Source organism: Oxyura jamaicensis, chromosome 6 (genome assembly GCF_011077185.1).
Source record: "Oxyura jamaicensis isolate SHBP4307 breed ruddy duck chromosome 6, BPBGC_Ojam_1.0, whole genome shotgun sequence".
Lineage (NCBI taxonomy): Eukaryota > Metazoa > Chordata > Aves > Anseriformes > Anatidae > Oxyura > Oxyura jamaicensis.
In genome coordinates, this window is record NC_048898.1 from 22,375,946 (window position 1) to 22,393,811 (window position 17,866).

At 41.9% G+C, this 17,866-nt stretch overlaps 1 protein-coding gene and 1 long non-coding RNA gene across 10 annotated transcripts in view; one reads left to right on the forward strand and one right to left on the reverse strand.

Moving 5' to 3' along the window:
- BTRC (beta-transducin repeat containing E3 ubiquitin protein ligase) overlaps positions 1 to 17,866 on the reverse strand; it is a 115,026-nt gene that overhangs the window by 35,370 nt on the left and 61,790 nt on the right. The gene's annotated exons all lie outside the window — the stretch shown is intronic.
- On the forward strand, positions 1,424 to 16,107 carry LOC118168783. Of its 2 annotated transcripts, XR_004751794.1 has the most exons (6): positions 1,424 to 2,203; positions 6,378 to 6,483; positions 11,409 to 11,524; positions 12,721 to 12,872; positions 13,536 to 14,939; positions 15,841 to 16,107. It is a non-coding gene; the product is annotated as an uncharacterized LOC118168783 (long non-coding RNA). The 2 variants fall into 2 exon arrangements; XR_004751793.1 differs by lacking the exon at positions 15,841 to 16,107 and having other exon boundaries at positions 1,425 to 2,203; positions 13,536 to 15,478.

Here is a 17,866-nt window from a genome sequence, read left to right on the forward strand (position 1 = left end):
TATATTTTCCTTCAAATATGAACAGATTTTCAAATATGAATAGGTCTTCTATTGTAAGAATTGCTCTCCTTTGTGAAAAGAAGTATATGGGAATATTAGACTTTACCACTGCATGTTATCTGTTAAACTCCTCAGTAATACCTCTCATTTTTTTCCTGTATTTTCAGGGAGTTCACAATAGCCTGTATTTAGTCCAGTATTAGTATATTTGAAAATACACTATGTGCATCTTCTCATCTAGGAAAAGCAATTTGGGATCACGCTTGAAAAAAACATATGCAACTTTCTGATGCAAAATAAAATTAAATATTAAGAGAATTCAGGATTTCCTACCAGAGCAAGCTAGACAGACACACCACTCACAGCCTGCTCCTTGGATCGAGGGGTTAGAGCTCCCTCTAGCACTCTCAAAACAGAAGAGCCATAGATGCTAAAATGTGACTATTTGGTCTCATCCAGAGCACTCTTGGGTAGTGTTGTCCATACTTTTTATTTGCTTTACTTTTTGCTGTCACATGAATAATTCAGAATACATCCGCTAGTTTGTCTGAAATTCAGTAGAAACACGTGTCAGAAGAAATTCTCTAAGTGATTATAAATACCTAGATTGTTATAATTAACTGTTCTCTATTTTAAAATGTAATTTAAGAGCAGTTGAAGGATTTTCATGTCAGCTGTGGGCAGAATGTGAAATGCAGCAAGAAATTAAATGACAAAGTTGTTGAAAATTTCAAGTTTCACAGCATAAAAAAGTCTTGCTACCTCACCCTACCTTGCAGCTGACAAACATCCAAATGCAGCTGACAGGTCGCCCACAGTTGTGAATTAGGTGTTTCTGCTTCAGCATTAAATATTGAGTAACTCAGCTTAAGTGAAACTCAAAAGGTGTAACCCTGCTGAGTTCTGCACAATGCTGAAGACAGAGAAACATCTAATGACAGAAAGAGCGTCAGACATTTTTAATCACAGGTTATTACTTATTAATTCTTGATAAACTGAAAGCTGGCAGTATAATGGAAAAATGAGAAGGGAAAATGGGAGCCAAGTCTTTCAAGTTTTATTCCTAACTCTCCTACCGCTTTCTTGAGTTGCCGCAGGCAAGTCACTCCTCTTCATTTCATGAGTCTCTGTTAAATGTATGTGTCCTAATACAAGCCACACAGAGAAAAAAATCAAGGCTTGATGCTGGGAAAGGCCTGGGAGGCCTCTGCACAGAAGGTGCTTGGTGAGGGCAGGTACCACTGAACGACACCACAACACGCAAGTGCAAACTTTCCCCTCAAACACCAGCAAACACTTTTGACCCTTAAAAAATAAACAAAAAAAACATGTTAGAAAAGGCATCGCCTATATTTATCAATTAGAAAAAAATGCGGCTGCACTTATTATTGCAGCATCTCAAAGCAGACTCAAAATTCGCAGGTGTAAAGAAAAAATTACATTTTCTCAAACTGAGCCACTGCATGCAGATAGCAGATATCAACATAAATGTGGAAACAAGTACACTCCCTGAACACAAGTGCCCTAGAGAGGGTGCACTTTAGTTAAGTTCCATTACTTACCACAGCAATTTCAATATTTAACCACCAGGGGACTTCTGAACATTGCTCGGTTTTAGAAGTTTGCAATTTTAATATTAGTATGTGACAGAGACGAAGAAACACAATAGGATGTTAGGCTATCCCCAGTTACATTTTCACTTCTCTGACAAGTCCAGTAAGAAAGGCTAGAAGTAACCAGACCCGAGGAGATGACAGAAGCACCTGACAAACACTACGCAAACTTCCTGGCATAACCTGCCCGTGTCCCTCAGCCCCAGCTGACAGCTGTCCTTGCCATTCCGGGCCCGAACTCTCTGTACGCAGTCCTGCTGCTGCACCCAAACCCTGACATCCAGACCTTCCCTCTCGTGGTACAGATGGCATCCGAGGCCGGTTCTTTCATCCCCTTAAGAGGACTTGGAGAAAAGTGCTGGCAACTCCTTCCCGCTCCCCACACCTCTCCCATGTGGCAGGAGAGGATTACAGGCAGCTATCTGACCTGTCCAACGCGAGTGGAAGGGCATGTGAAGTGAAAGCAAGACTACCCCGCAGCAGTCCAGTTGACGATGCTGGCAGTGCTCAGCTCCCTGGATCCACAACGCAATCCAGCTGCACTCCCCAGCGCCTACATGTGATGGTGGCTCGGTTCTCATCAGAAACAGGTACGTGGTTGTGCTGGCAGAAGGGTAATAAGCCACAGCATCAGCAATATCTTCCTACACATGCATGCCCAAGGACAGGAACTTTCTAGATCTCTGATCACCACTAAATACTAGAAGCCATACATCTCCCATCTTCATTTAGGACGCAGTTTGCAGCTATTGCTCTTGTGCCTGCGTTCCTTCCAGATTGCATACCTTACTGAGGTCCTCGGTGCTATCTCAGAAACAAAGGGGAGGCAGCTAGTGCCAAACGCAGCCCTTCTCCTGCAAACACGTGAAATACTCCAAGCATTAGCTAGGTCTGTGGATGCTGTGGCAGTCTTATGTCTTGAACCATAGGGAAGAAGTTCTGAGTATGCAAAAACTTGGGAGGAGCAGGTTCCTAACCATTGACATTATCTGGGACGAATGAATTCAATGTTGACTGTGCTCTGAGCAGAAGGTGGACCTCCCGAGGTCTCTTCCAGGTTAGGCTGTGATTCTCTTCTTCTATACCTTGGGTCAAAGCTCATCTACACGTCCCAGGCTTTTGGAAAAAAAGGTATTTAGGTTTTGGCTGAAACCAAAATACAGTTGTCTGATGTTGATTCATGTCATTTATAATAAACAAAATCTGAAATTCTATTTAAAGGATGTTTTACAATTATTTTTTTTAAAGCTTTCCAGCTCTGGGCTTAACAAGCCTCTGCTTTTTTATCATTCATTCTTTGCAGCAATCAAATAACAGATTCTTCGAGTACTGCAGATACACAGGCTCTTCTGGTTTTGCAAGTTGAGAGCATACAGGACTCAAGGGCCCTGCTTGGACATCTGATCTTGACTTTCAGTTCTGTCCCTCCAACTACTTATTCTTTTTAAAAAACTGTTGATTTTGTTCCAATCCATGGATTGTCTCAGAATTGTAGCTGATTTATTATACTCCACATGTATCTTCACTTACAACTCAAACCAATTGCAGAATTCATGTCTCAAACAACATATTAATTCACTGCAATGCTTAATCATCTTCAGAGTCTTCTAAACTCACACTGCAACCCACCTCTGAACTGGCTGAGATTATAAATGATGATCAAGCCCAGGATTGGCAGATCTCAATTAACATGCTAGGGGAATAATCTGATTCGACAGAATCACACAATTCTGTAAAATCCTGTGACTTAAAAGAAAACAACACTTGCACATAATTGGCATAAATTAAGCAACATTTTTATTACCTATAATCAAAGACTTACAAGGAAGGTTTACTTGACAGAAAGAGGGCTTTCTTTGCTGACAAATTACAAGTCTTACTTAATTAACTATCTAATTTTTTTCATAGCGTAGCTGTTAAGTATTTTTCACTTTTATTTTCCCCCAGATGAATGTTATATAGGGGAACTGACTCTGAACACAAAAGCTATTGTTTAAATTGACAGAAGTGGGGTCAGAAAAAACAATGCTGCAGTATGTTAATAATTGCGTGCTTCAACTCAGCTTGCGGCCATTGTCGCAAGGCTCTCATTTTGTGGTCTGAAGCAAGTGGAAGATCTCAAGAGTTATGGATATGAGAAGGTTAAATCTGAAGGTTAAATCTTTCACAAATTCAGGGTATACTTTATCATGATGGTAAGTTTGCCTGTTGCACACAGAGCCCTGTCAAGATTGACTATTACAGTGGGGTAAGTAATCGCGGCTACTTTGAATGCTACTTCCAAGTCTGTGAGAGCAATTATCTGCTCGCTCGTTTTTAATTTTCCTCAACAGTAAGGTTCAGCAATATATACAGTCGGCTTTCCAAAATGCAGCCTCAGCTCAGCCCGTCAGTCACATGCAACAAGGGACTGCCTGCCTCGTTGAAGTTATCTTGGATATCAGCTTCTACAGGCGGATTAATTTGAGCCTATTTTTGTAAATTATAAATTGTGTTAAATATACATGAAGGCAAGTATGGAACAATTTGTTTTACTGCACAACGTGAGTTATTTCCCATTCTAGGTTCCCACCGAGAAAACTCTGAATTTAAAAATTTGCCAATTAGTGGCAGTAACTACTGGTGAGATCTGACCCAGTCGAACAGTAGTGCTTGCTGAATGCTGCGAAGGACAGAGCAACGTTCCAGGAGAACTAAGGGACCAGAACACCAGACAATAACAAGAAGCAGCATGCAGTTGTTTGCCCAAGCTTACTTTTCCCTTCAGAAGAACTGAAGGTTGTGTCACTGCCTTAAGATGACAGTTAAGCTATAAATTCACATCAGCCAGAAGTAGATCTTTACATGTACATCAAAGTGAGCGCTAATTGCTGCAGTAAAGTTTAGGACAATTATTAAATAGTGTTTGTAAGAAAGTGTGACCAGGAAAACAACAAATTAATTTCTCCAAGAAACAAGCTCCTCAACCACAAATGTGGTTGAGGAGCTTCAAACATCTTCACTGTTCCTCTTCTTTCTGTCTTAAATTAAGCCACTCCTATTCAATTTATCTTAATAAAATACAAAGAGGGCATGACTGCTCCCTATAAATATATGGGGATTAAAAAAGGGAACAGTCTATTAATACAAAAGGAAGAAACAAGCATAAACACCAATGTTACAGTCTCACTATGAATAAGCTAGCTTGGAAACTCAGAGAGGATTTCCAGTCTTTAGAACAATCAGGTTCTGGAATGATCTTCTGATGTGATAGAAACGGAGTGGAAAAAAAAAAAAAGTCCTCAGGTCAACCATTAACTGGTTGTAGGGAAACTCAAAATTCACCAGAGGGACAACATAGTACCTGCAAAAGCAAGGGGCTGGAACCAATGACCTGAAAGGTCCCAGTAGGTAGAATGGTACAAACCAGGAATCAACCTGTTCTGTAAGAGGTCATTCACCACCTTACAGCTCAGAGAACACCTGAGACAGCACAGATACCAACTTGTTGACTGGTTACTGAGCAAACTCACCTTCAATGAACAGAGAACATAAATGGGACTGAGGACTCTATTAAATATACAAAGGTATATTGATTCTTCTACTATGGATGATGGACCACTCCATCAGCCAGAAAAAGACCTGTCAATTTTCAATCTGAGCTTGAGCATACCTGAGATTTATGACGTGTCCAACCTACACCCTTTTCCACGAGGTACTGAGCTGCTGCGTTCCACATGACACACACAAACACTATTTATTCTGGTATGTTGCTTGCTATCCATCTGTCTCAGCTCCAGGAGGTGCGTAGGTAACCTCAGACTGCCCTGAGGCTATACTCACTGTGTCTGTAGTTGGTTCGACAGGATATCCCTCCTAGTCTCTGGTGCATTTATAACACTTGTATTACACGGGAACAGAGATCTCGTTTCATACTTTCACTGCCTCCAGGTAAACTCCCATAGGATCTGGGGCAAACCTTTAAGTTCATGTAATATTTGGATGTTAGACGAAGATGGGATCTGGCAGGTGGTAAAGCAAGTGACCTCAGAGTCCCTGATATGTATGCGCTGTTGCTGGAGGAATAGGAGGAGTTATCTCAAGTCACTTACCACTGACTCGACAGACTAGGCTGTGACCTGCTGGACGGTCACTTCTAGTGATCATGAACTCTACTGTCTCCAGGGATAATCGTCCATTGTCTCTATAATTAGCAGAAAAGATACAACTTTGCTGCTGTCTCTGCTAGCTTCTGCCTTTAACTGATCAGCTATCTAAGCGTAGGTTGCAATGGCTATCTGGCACACACTCCTACACTCTCAGGCATTTCATGATTATTGTTGGAATTACAAAATAGCAAAAACTCAGACAGGTACCAGCTAGAGCCCAGTAGGACTCCAAATCAATTCTTACCACTAGCAGGATCACCACTTGGCCTGTCAGCTGCTGGTGATCTGCTGCAAGAGACAGAACGATGCAGGCCAGAGTCTGATCTCCAGACTATTTACATTGAGTCACCTCAGGTCCCACATAAGATGAGGAATTCTTTAACTTAATATCAGGAAGCTCTGAAGGTAAATGTGACTCCAGCCGAGGACAGGATCTGAAGCCTGTTGATCTGGTCTTTCAAATCAGAAGGGATTCTAACTGGCATTACTTGATCCAAAGAAGTTACTGTGGTGACAAATGGTCAGAAATGAAGGTAAAGACAATCACGTATTTGGAAGTAAACTGAAGGTAAGACATCAAGTTTTCCAGTTAAAACTGTTTTATTCTCTTAAACAGCATTGGAGATGAGACTGCAGAATAGCGATGCTCCCATTTCCTGACCTATAACTTATCTGTGCAACCTCTAAGTTCACATTTCTCTGTCGCCCTCCAAGGGAACAAGGTATGTTTTAGGGATCAGCACTTTAATACATGTATTGATTTCATTAGTACAGGTAAGGTTTTTTAATCTCTCTAAGGAAAAATTATATTCTGTAATAGTTTATGAATAACTGCCTATTAAAAACTTAATAGCTAAACTCACTAAATGATTCGTCTCTAAACAAATGTTCTCCTTGTGTTTTTACATTATTCATAAAAGTTTAATGTACCTACATTTTATAGATCAGATACCACATTGCATAACTTGAGAAACAAAGTTACCCTGCATCACATGTTGACTCATACTGTTTATATGGAAAAGGGGACGGTTAAAATCATGTAAAAACACTGTCTCTTTTGAACTTTAATGTGCTTTGCCTATAAAAAGATTCTGCTATAATTTTTAAGTGAGGAAGGATTTCTGGGGAATGGTAATATTGATTTAGACATACGAACCTTGCTATTACTTTTTCAAACACAAACAAAATCTTCTAAGTTAAGAGTCTGAAAATTGTGACCCAGTTTAACCTATTTTGTTAAAAATAGGAAGAAATTGCAAAGAAAATGTTGCTAATGTTCTGTCAACAGCTAGTGGAAAGTTTGCCAGTCCTTGGAGAGCACAGAATGAAATGGATAACAGAAATAAGCAAAACACAGAGGGAGTTAGATGGAGGTAGGAAAACATCTAAAACAGAATAAAAACAGTATCCAGAAGAGGCTTTTGTGTTGGACAAAGCATATAATACTCTAGAAAGTGCATGGGTATAGGATCCATGGAGTCTACCATCTTGCTTGGGGCCATTTTTGGTGAAACACTTTGGGAACTTTTGCTACTTAATCACGGTCTGGTGTGTGCCTGCTTGCCAGAGTGTTTGTTTCTAGCAATGTGTTTATTGAGGTTGTGGGAGCTCTTTGAAAGCTACAGGGCAGAGGGAGAGAGAGGGAAGGGTTCTGTGAAAATTTCTTCCAGTATAGGCTCTAATTACTTAATGCTTTTTTTTATCAGATCCAAACCAGGCTGGCTTGCCAACTAGCAACTCATGATCGATAGGCATCTATCTTCCTTCTGCCCTGCAGCATGCCCTGCAGGAGTCTGTGCAGGGCTTCTGGGTCGCCTGTTCAAAGATGAAAGCTTCCTCTCTGCAGAGGGGTCCTCACCGGGCAAGGGTCGCTTTGGATCACGGAAGCCAATGGGGCCGTACTGTCCTCAGGGCACACGCAGCCCTGTCTGAGAACCTGGCTGTACATCAAAGCCTTTGTGGTGGCCTCGGGTCATCGCCAGCCTTACAGTAGGCATATTGCTCTGTGGAGTTCCCTTTTAGGTTGGTCCTGATGTTCGGAAAGTTACAGTCAGATGAGGAGTATTTCATAGAGTTTGAAGAGGAGAGATGATGGTTACTGAACTTGTGATGAAAACCAGGGGGAGTCCAGAAGGCGAGCACATACCTCTGGGAAAGGCAAACTTGCAGTTAAAGCCCAAGACTGAACTATCAGCAGAGCCAGAGGGCACCTTCTACTCCTGGCTTTCCTCAGGCTTCCATCTGATCCTGGCTAAGCCACTCCTTTTCTCCTGAGACTTCTCCTGAGACTTTTCTCCAGCTACTTCTCAGGGTGTTGCAGGCTTACAGGAATGTTCCCTAAGCTGACTGAGCCTCAGGCAGAAGGCAGGAAGCAGCAACACTCTACACATAGCCCTGATCATGAAATATGATAGAGAAAAACTCTAGAATAATCAGGCCAAAAAGGTGATGCAAAACATCCCTGATAAGGACTTCTTCCCCCAGGCTGGAAGCAGGTCTCAACTGAGGAGGGGACAAAGCAAGGAGAACAGAGGGGTGGGAAGAGATAGGCTGGAAAACTGCACTGAGAAAATGCAAAACACAGAGAACTGGATGTGAAAAAATACATCAAACATTTTAAATGAAATTAACAGAAAATAGGATTCTAAAAACCACCAGGAACTTCTAACGCTGATAAAATCAACCAGTTACAAAACCTAACCAGAAGCTAGAAAAAAAATTATCATATTAGGTTAATAAAAAATTAAGATGTGCTGTATGTTCATTTTAACATGTATGTAAACACTAACAGTCTGTAGGCTGCCTATTAATTCACACGTGGCATATTTACACTATTTCTGATATTATACCCCATGCTGGGACATCCCATTACAGAGTCACGGTGGCGGCTCCATACTTAAGGTGTCAGGAGGCTGGGAATTCTGCACCACATCGCCTCTCTCCTGTTATTCCCTTGCAGTGAGATTACTTTGGGGCAGGAATTTGCCATTTGCTTTCAGCCCACAAGGGAATCTCTTAGGGAGCTGACAAATTGATTTAAGCAGCTGTGGGATTTTTTCCTGACTTTATGTTTTATTAAAAGAGGAAAAAAAAAAAAAAAAAGCTTTGACATCTTTTGGTGTTTTATGTAGCAAGAAGAAATGTTTGGTTTACAGTGACCACTTTTTCTTAGACATTGCCATTGCCTCCCATGAGGACTGTGTCTGATTGCAAACCTGACTGCAACCATTGGTGGCTGGGAGGCACCGGCTTCCCAAGACGTGTCTAACACTTCCCAAAATGCAGGCAGACCTGGAGAAGAGAGAAAATGCCAAAGGAGCGGAGCTCAAATCAGCATGAGGTGTATGTAAACACTCGTAATGCTCAAGCAGAAAACATGTTTCTGCTGGTATCACATTTCCAGATCCCCAAATATCTAACAGGGAAATGTTAAGCAGCATTATTCCGTTTCACAGACAGAAGAACTGAGATGGAAAAGCAGAACATGACAAAGACAAAAGATGCCTCCAAATCTGGAGCCGTAATTCCTCATCTAATATGCCTCCTGTGAGGTCTCATTGCTTATTATAAATAAAGTGTTTCATTCCTGGATTTCAGTTGTAAGAGAACTTTAGAACTTCTCCACAAAAAGGGATGCTGTGAGTCCAGCCCTCGTCCCAAGAAAGACTGGGAGGATTAATTAAGGCTTGTGAAGCACTCAGGCTACAGGGAAAGCCCCAGGAGGAAGTTCGTATTTCCATATTCTGACCAGGGCTTGAAAGGCACGCAATAAATACAGCCTGGGGCACTGAACAAACATGAATAAAATAAAATATTGAGCAGCTGTTCGTTAAGTGAATACTGTTCATCCCACAGCAAACTTTATTTTTGCCTCAGGCTGCAGGGAGCGGGGGAAGCAGATTGAGCTGGAAATAAATTTTTACTTCAAAGGGTTAAATAGTGGCACAGTTATAAACAACCAAAACTGATTCTTATAAAGCAAAATATTAGACAACCTTAAGCCAGAAGGGCAAGCCAGAATAATGATTATACCACAAACACAATTGGTTTAGATAGTGCAGAAGGCCGGTGACATATCATGTTTACTTTTTGCAGAGCTATAAAAACTAGGGGGACATCTCCAAATTTTCACAAACCTCCCCCCGTTTATATAGGAGGGGAAGGGAAGAGGTTCCATCACTATAACACCATTCAAAACACTACGCTAACCAAAGATGGGGAGCTCTGCATGGAATTACGGAATAAAAAACCCACTCACCCACACAAGCCCTGCTTTCTGGCACATCTGATGTCCTGCTCCCTACCTACAAGTAAGCAACGCGAAGTTGGCGGCTGAGCAAGCACTTGCAGGGGAGCCACAGGCACAGCCCGCACGCCTAGCTGGGTGCAGCACACCGGCTTCGGGCTTCTCTCACCAGCTGAAAAGGTTTCGCTGGCTTTTCAGTGTCAGGAAGAGGGATACCTAGAAGTGGAGGCAGCCTGCGTGAGCATCCTGATGGGAAAAATGAACGAAAAGCAGCACAGGCTCTGCGTGCACAGTGACAGAGCCTCGGTCTTCAACCATTAAAACTTCTTTGGCAATTACAGGGAAGGAGAGAGGTGATGCCTGAAAAACAACACAGAGAGCAAGGAAGGAAGACCAAGAACCATGTTAATCAGAAGTAGCTGGATTCCTCTGCACTGCAACCATGAACTCTATTTCACAGCATTTCTGGTTTTCCTTCCCAGACGTCACCCCCTAGTATCAACTCATCCCCCCACATTATTTTTTCCCTTTACAGAAATACCAGTTTTTGAAAGACTGCTGTTCAGATCCAACAGTCAGTAATTACCATTTATGATTTTAAGACTATACCTGAGAAATCTGCTATTTTATCAAACCTCTAGGAAAAAAAACAAAAAACACAACAATCAAGTCAATCTTCTCAGCAAACACAGCTGCCACAGCTTTCAAATTATAATTTGGTGGTAAGTGAATAAACCAAAAAATATTGGGGCAAAAAAAAACACAAAGCAAACAATAAATAAATAAAACAAAAAAGGAGTCTTAGGAAACCAACGCAGTATCTGATCTCTCCTCTTTTTTCTGCTGAAAGACACATGGCATGCACAGTATTTTTAACCGAGGAGTCTCGTTTCAAATATATGCCAAGGAATCTTATTTCAAACATATACTAAATAAGGAGGGGAGTAATAAAACAGGCAGTCCCTTACTCTAATTTTATCCGTCTCCCTCCTCTTCTTTCCTTGATGCAGTGAAACTTTAAATCCAACACCAAACCCTGTCTCTCTCTCTTCTGTTTTTTTTTTTTGTTACACAGTGATCAACATTTTCCTAAATGACCCCCGAAAGGACCTACTTCTAAACTACTCATTAGTAACAGCCACGTTTGCAATATTAACCTGGATGCGGCTGTTTATTAAGATCTTTTAAGGGGTTTCGAATGAAGACACACTGCCGGTGTACAGGGAGCACAGAAGGGGTAATTTAAAACCCGTGTTTTTCCTCCCCCTCGCCGAAAACATGCCCAGCATTGTGCAGCTGTGCTGCCAGCTTCATCACTCCCTCCGTCTCCACTCTTGCTAATTAAAAGGTTGATCACAGAACAATGCTCTTCTCATTAATTTCGCCTTTCTGATTGGGCAGGATTCCCGCTCGCTCCGCCTGATCTTTTCCACGCTGCTGAAGTTAATGTGACAGGAGCCCGAAGATGGATTACCCGCTGCCATATTGCCCATCACCTCCAATCAGCAGCTATCTGGGTAAACTGATTGTTCTAATTTGCTCTCATTATTTTTACAATATCAGGAGAAAATAACGCACACAGCTCACTGTCAAAGCCGTGAAAATCAGCCATTAGTTAAACCCAGACACTGAGTGGCTTTATTAGAAGCGCTGTGGTTTATTGATGCGGCTTCTGTACCCTAAGATAATACCTGCCCTGTTTAAACACACTTTTTTTGGGCGTATTTATGTTGAAAGAAAATATTTATTAGGATACTTGTGGCAAGACGCGCTGTCTCAGCCTGTTATCCTGATACGCTGGCGTGCAGCGAAGATGAAGAACAATAGGCTTGACTTCCACATAAAGAAGGGCAAAATATGCAGCAGCCTGCCTGCACATCTCCCCCGTTATTTTACAGTTTAAATAAATTAAATCATTTCAGCCCTAGCACGACAAGTACAATATGTAAATACACCCCCGAATCACACAAAATATCGTAATACAGCCAAGACAAAGCGGGTATGGGCATAACCATGGGAGCTGTGCGTACAAGGTCAACGATTTGGGTTCGGGTATTTGTTTGGGTTTTGTTCTGCTAAGCAAAGGAGCCTGTGGAGCCCAGCATCGAAACACCACAACTGAGAGCAGGAGCTCCGAACGATAAGGGAAACTGTTTTGTATAGCCAGGAAACTCTTTTTCCCCTACGAAAAAGCATCGTGCTGCCACAACTTGGGAATGAGTCAGAGCAGAAATGTCATTCCACGCTGGAGCCTCGCAGGATCCCATAGCTAAGAAATGAATAAAGTATTGTTAGCGCGATGAAGTCAGGCATTTTTACACTGCTGCAGTGGTAAGAGCTACATTCAAAATCCTGGACTGCTGACAGTCTCTATGCAGTGTATAAAGGGACCTAAATTATTTTGGCTGCTGCCTATCTGCATCTTAGCAAAGGGAAATGCTAAATAGAAGGATTAACAGAAATACGGTACCTTAAATCTTGCTAAACATAAACCTTAAACCGGAGTCTACAGTGCTGTAACTCGCAATGTGCTCGAAGACTGACAGGCAGAGCGCAGCAGACTGATTTTACTTTTAAATAATATCTAAATTAGATTAGCTCTTTGTGTAGATCTGCATGAACCAGAGGGGACATTCATCATTGTGCCAAAAAAGTTAAATTCACTGGGGTACGCTCAAAGTGAATGGTTCTAGACCTACGTTTTATCTCTCAGACACATCATCAAGATGCTGTGCCAATATGCATGAAGCCAGCTAGGAGCTGCAAGAAAGACAACGGGAGAGTAACTGGATACCAGAAAAGGTTTAATTTTTCCCTTTGCAGATTATGAATTGCTCGGGACAGGATCTGTGGCTTCCCTGTCTAGTAAGCACAGAGCATCCCTTTCAATACTTGAGCTTCTTTTTTAATATTTAAAGGGATTAAATATAAGGAAGGGTATTCTCCTCCCTCCCCCTCCAAATCAGATGTAATTCCACTTCCCCTTCCTCCCCCTGCAGTAATTTAAATCACTACAAATTTGCAGTACTGCTTTTTTAATATTTTTAAACCCTCATCAGCTAGGGCCTTGTGTTCGGGGGTTGATTTTTTCCTCCCTCCCAGCAAAAGCTGCCTCTCAGCTTCGTTTGGTGTTTCTTGTGACCCTCGCTAATGGTTTCCTCTTGGAGGGGCGTGCCAGGCTTTTCTCCTTAAAATTCCTGCACTGAAAGCCTGCACCACACCACACTCCACGAAACGTGCTGATGGCACAAATTACAAGCCCCCAGCCGAACACTCCAGCCCCCACCATTCGGGCAGATTTATGTGGGCTCTTGCCGACGTTATTACAAGTCAGAGTTTATTGGGAAATTGTTACATTATGCGGAGTGTCTAACAAATTGCTTATGCTGCTATAATTGGATTACAACAGCCGCTTGCTCCCACCGGTAAGATTAGGCAAGTAGGACTCCTGCCGATCTCTGAGCGTTAGCAGTAATTTTATTTGCCTTGCCTCTCTCTTTCCTAACAACATGCCTCTTTCCCTGCCAGCTGTCTGCTGAAAAGGCACAGGCTTGTTCCTTGGCCCTAACAATGCAATTACAGCCCTGCAGATCGCACTGTTTGTGCATTAAGTACAGAGCCAAAACGAGGCGAATTGATCGTTTGACTTTTGGAGGAGCCATGTGATCTCGGCGTGCGGGTGATCCGGCATGCATCAGTGGGCAATGCTGCAGTACACGCCTGCTGATGAACTCGCCTCATGCCATTTCCCCTCCCCGTCTGCTCCCGACAGCAAAGACGTTGGAGCCTACCATTAATCCGGATCTGGCTACAAAAACAAGCTCCTTTTTGTCACCTCTTCTGCTGGGCTAAACTCAGGGCCGGTTTCGCCTTCTGAAATGCGACGCTTGGCAACACCAGTGGCATCCTTGCGGCGGGCTATGGTACGAAATGATTATTCCAGCATTTCACATCCCAAGCTTTAGCACAGAATTGGACTTATTTTTCAAACAGCTTTGTCAATTCTTGCTTTGAAAAATACAGAAGACATGCCTAGGTAAGGTCATGATGATGGTAGTGGTTGCCCTACGATCTGAGGGTGCTGCTGCTGCAGGTGACTACTTGAGAAGTGATGCTCCTCTTTGCCTTTGCCAGTCTACCACTAAATCCATCAAGGATTTGGATTCCAAACTGTTTTATATTCCCATCACAATAGCTCCCTAAAAATCTGTGAGCACATTTTATTTCATACTCTTATCCTGGTGAACACTCCCTACAAGCTTGATGTGGCAGGACCAGAATGAAGACCCCATGAGTGTAACTCTTTAGGCAGACTATCGCTCACCAAAACAGCAAACATTTGGGGTGGAAGCACACAGCATGTGACAATACACACAATGAACGTGCAGGGCAATTCTGATTAAGGATGCCAGGTGTTTCCTAATTTGAAAGTTTTATATTACATCTTCACTACCTGTATACGTGGAGGATTATAGGATAACTCGGTTTAGATGGGACCTCAGGAGTGGAGTTCAACCTCCTCCTCAAAGCAAGGTCTGTTATGAGGTCAGATCAAGTACCTTAGGGCTTCAAAACCTCCAGGGATGGAAGAAGCTGCAAAGCATCCACAGGCAACCTGTTCCAGATGATGCTCATCATCATGAAAAAGTTTTTGTGACCAGTCAAACATGAGAGGGAGTTTCTAAGACCTGTATGGGAGCCCTTTCAAGATTTCCTGAACTCAGCTTCACAGCTAATGCCATTTGCTTTCTTGAGATTCCAAACCCAAGCCTCCAAAAACTAAAAAACATCTCCATCAAGTTGACCGCAATTTGGAAATAATTCTTCATATCAAGATTTTTCATATCACATGCCCATCCTTACTGCAGAGCTCTGAGAACTGATCTCTGGAATGCACTTAGAGACCCTCAGCTATAAAGCAATTTATGAGAAGTAAGTATTATAGTAATATTTCTTCAAAGTCTCTCTTTCATTTAAAAAAAAAAAAACACACACAAGTGTAATTCTTTTTTAATTTGTGGCTTCATTGACACACAAAATCATTTCGGGTGGGAAGAGATGCAGAAATGACAAGCATAGTGTTTGCATAACTGAAGACTAAAGAAGCCTGTTTACATGTAGTTTAACACTCAAAAGAAACTCTGAACAGCTGAAATGCCTTATAAATAGCTCAGACCCAGAGGAAGTGCAAACGTCTGCATTGTGAATTGTAGATCTTAATTACAGACAATGGCTGGTACAGCAAGTAGCACGGAAAAAAAAAAAGTGAAACAGTTGCACTGTTCATGGTTGGCAATAATTCTTCAGGAAAATATTTACTATCAATCAGTTATGAGAAAAGGGACTCTGCGCTCATAAAACAGCACGTTGCTTCTCATACCAGGACCATTTTGCTTCAGCATAATCTGAATTTAAACAGCTTGTTTCCTGCGGATATAATTTTGGAAATAAATAAAACAAGTCTATCAAAATCTGGAGAATGTGTATGGTAGGGTAGGGTGGGGGAGCAGAATATCACATTTCTTTCTCAGTCATTTGCAAAAAGGTTATTAGATTGAGGGGAAGCCAAAGCATAAAGATTGTCTTGACCTAAAAAGATAAATTAAATAAAAAATTAGAAACAATTAAGGTGAAAGTAGACATACTGCTCTGAAAAGAAGATTAGCATTAGGTCAAAGCTTTTAGATAAGCCCCTGATTCTGTATTCTGCTTGTGCTGCCTAAATACTGAGAATTCAGTGCTGGACTTCATGTTTCAGAGCACCTTTTGAACATTAACCAACCCTCAGCAATGTCCCTGCAATACAAAGCATTCACACTGCTTTCTTTCACAGAGAAGATACCAGGAACAGACACGTAAAATGACACGTATTGATCTCAAGGACTGGAAAGGCTTCAGAAGCACTGGAAAACTGTACGTTATCTGAAGATATACCAACGCAGCAGTGTATCACAACAGATCTCCGAGCTGGCTGAGTTGTTCATGCAAAGTAAATGCAGGGACACTCAGGAAAGAGGAGCCATCAATCTGTGACATAAAGGGAGTTGAGAGTACAAGAGGGACACTCTTCAGATCCATTTGTCCTACTGCCAAACTGGAACCCTAAATGTCTGTTTTTTAAAGAGTACTTGTGGTTTTGCCATTGAATTCATATAAAATTCTGAGCTCGATGTTATTATTATTGAGCAGACTATTCTTATTCTAAAAATTCTGAAGTAGTGATGCAGAAAGAACTCACAAAGGAAAGCAGACTGCAATTACCAGCTACTTCCACCACTCCCTGCTTTATGGAATCATCCTTTAATGTAGAAGTGTAGCCACAGCTCAGTAATACTGTGCATCTTTGAAGAAAATTTCACATAGCATGCTTGAAGTGACAGGCTTTGTTCTGCATTTCTGAATTGACCAGAACATAGCTCTGTTCCCCTGTATACTGCAAACAGCACAGTACTGAGTGCTTACGCTGAATTTTTCATCCAAAGATCTCAAAAGCATCATACAGTCAAGTTTCACAGCATTCCTGCAAGGAGAGTACTATTCAGTTCCCTTTCAAAAAGGAGCAAGAAGAGCCATCAAGGCCACAGAGAATAAACTCCCAGTGCTGGAAATAAAGAGTATGAACCCTTTCTAGATTCCTAGTTCACTAGTGTAACCATTACAGAATGCAAAGTTTAAAGTACAACAAAGAGCAATCAAGAATTCCCTAAAAGGCAAGAATTCTTCATGGAAAGACCCTGAGAAGCCTCTTGGTTAGCTGGGACCTTAAGAGGCAGGACCAGTGAACATACGTGGGTAGCAAGGAGTGCTTGGATGCATTTTTCTTTATTTGAGGTGAACCAAATTGGAGAAAGACACAGAGAACCTCTCCAGGTGCTGCTGAGCTCAGATCTAAGCAGAAACCCAGGATGCTGTGTGCCATTTACGAGGTGTCTGTGCTGTCTTTGGCTCGTATGCCATAGATTGCCTGTCTCTTGCACATATAGGAAAGAAATAAATGTACAAAATGAGAACACTTCCTTACGTAGCAGATGCAGACAAAGTGGAACTGACTGCATTAGTTAATAAAAAGTGAAGACCTATTTAATGAACACAGGAAATGGGTATTGGCTGTACAACCCCATCACATGAACTATACACTAATCTCTTGCTGGGAAAGAAAAGAACACTTTGAATCAGGTTATTTCCAAGATCCAAGGGAGTGCGAAATCCAACAGACTCCAAACGAACAGCAAAACTCAAACCTAAGACAGCCCACATTATAAAAGGGCGAAAAGGCAAGACCTCCTTTTGTAAACGTGAACATCCATAATCCATCCAAGCAGAGACTCAGCCAAAGAGACTGGAGACAGTCAGAGCCTGCCTCACTGCAGAGCAGCGTATGAAGGTCACCACAGAAAGCGAGTGGTCCCAGGTACAGAACAGAATATAAACTTGTTTGCACACCCAGGAGCATCACAAGAGTCCTAGGGACAGACCAGATGCCAGGGGATTTTTAACTGTGGCCCTCTCTAATTGAGGCTGAAACGTACACCTCCACCATTATCTGGCCTGAAGATACTGGCTTACAAAATATGGAATAAACAATGGGAACAGATGCTCATTTGGCCAGTTTTCAATAAGCCTCATTAAAACCAAACACCCTGTCCTTGGAGCTCAGGTTCATGCTACATTTCTACCTTATTTAAGCACCTAGCACGAATTTTTGAGAAAGCTATCCACTTGTGGTTGTGCACCAGTAGCATCGTAACAAGAAATCCTCTTGTAAACATTTTGTGCTTTCTAAAGGGACAAGCAGGAGGATTTGTGCGTGTGTGTACATAAGTAAAAATACAATTAGAAAATACATTTACTTTTTAAAG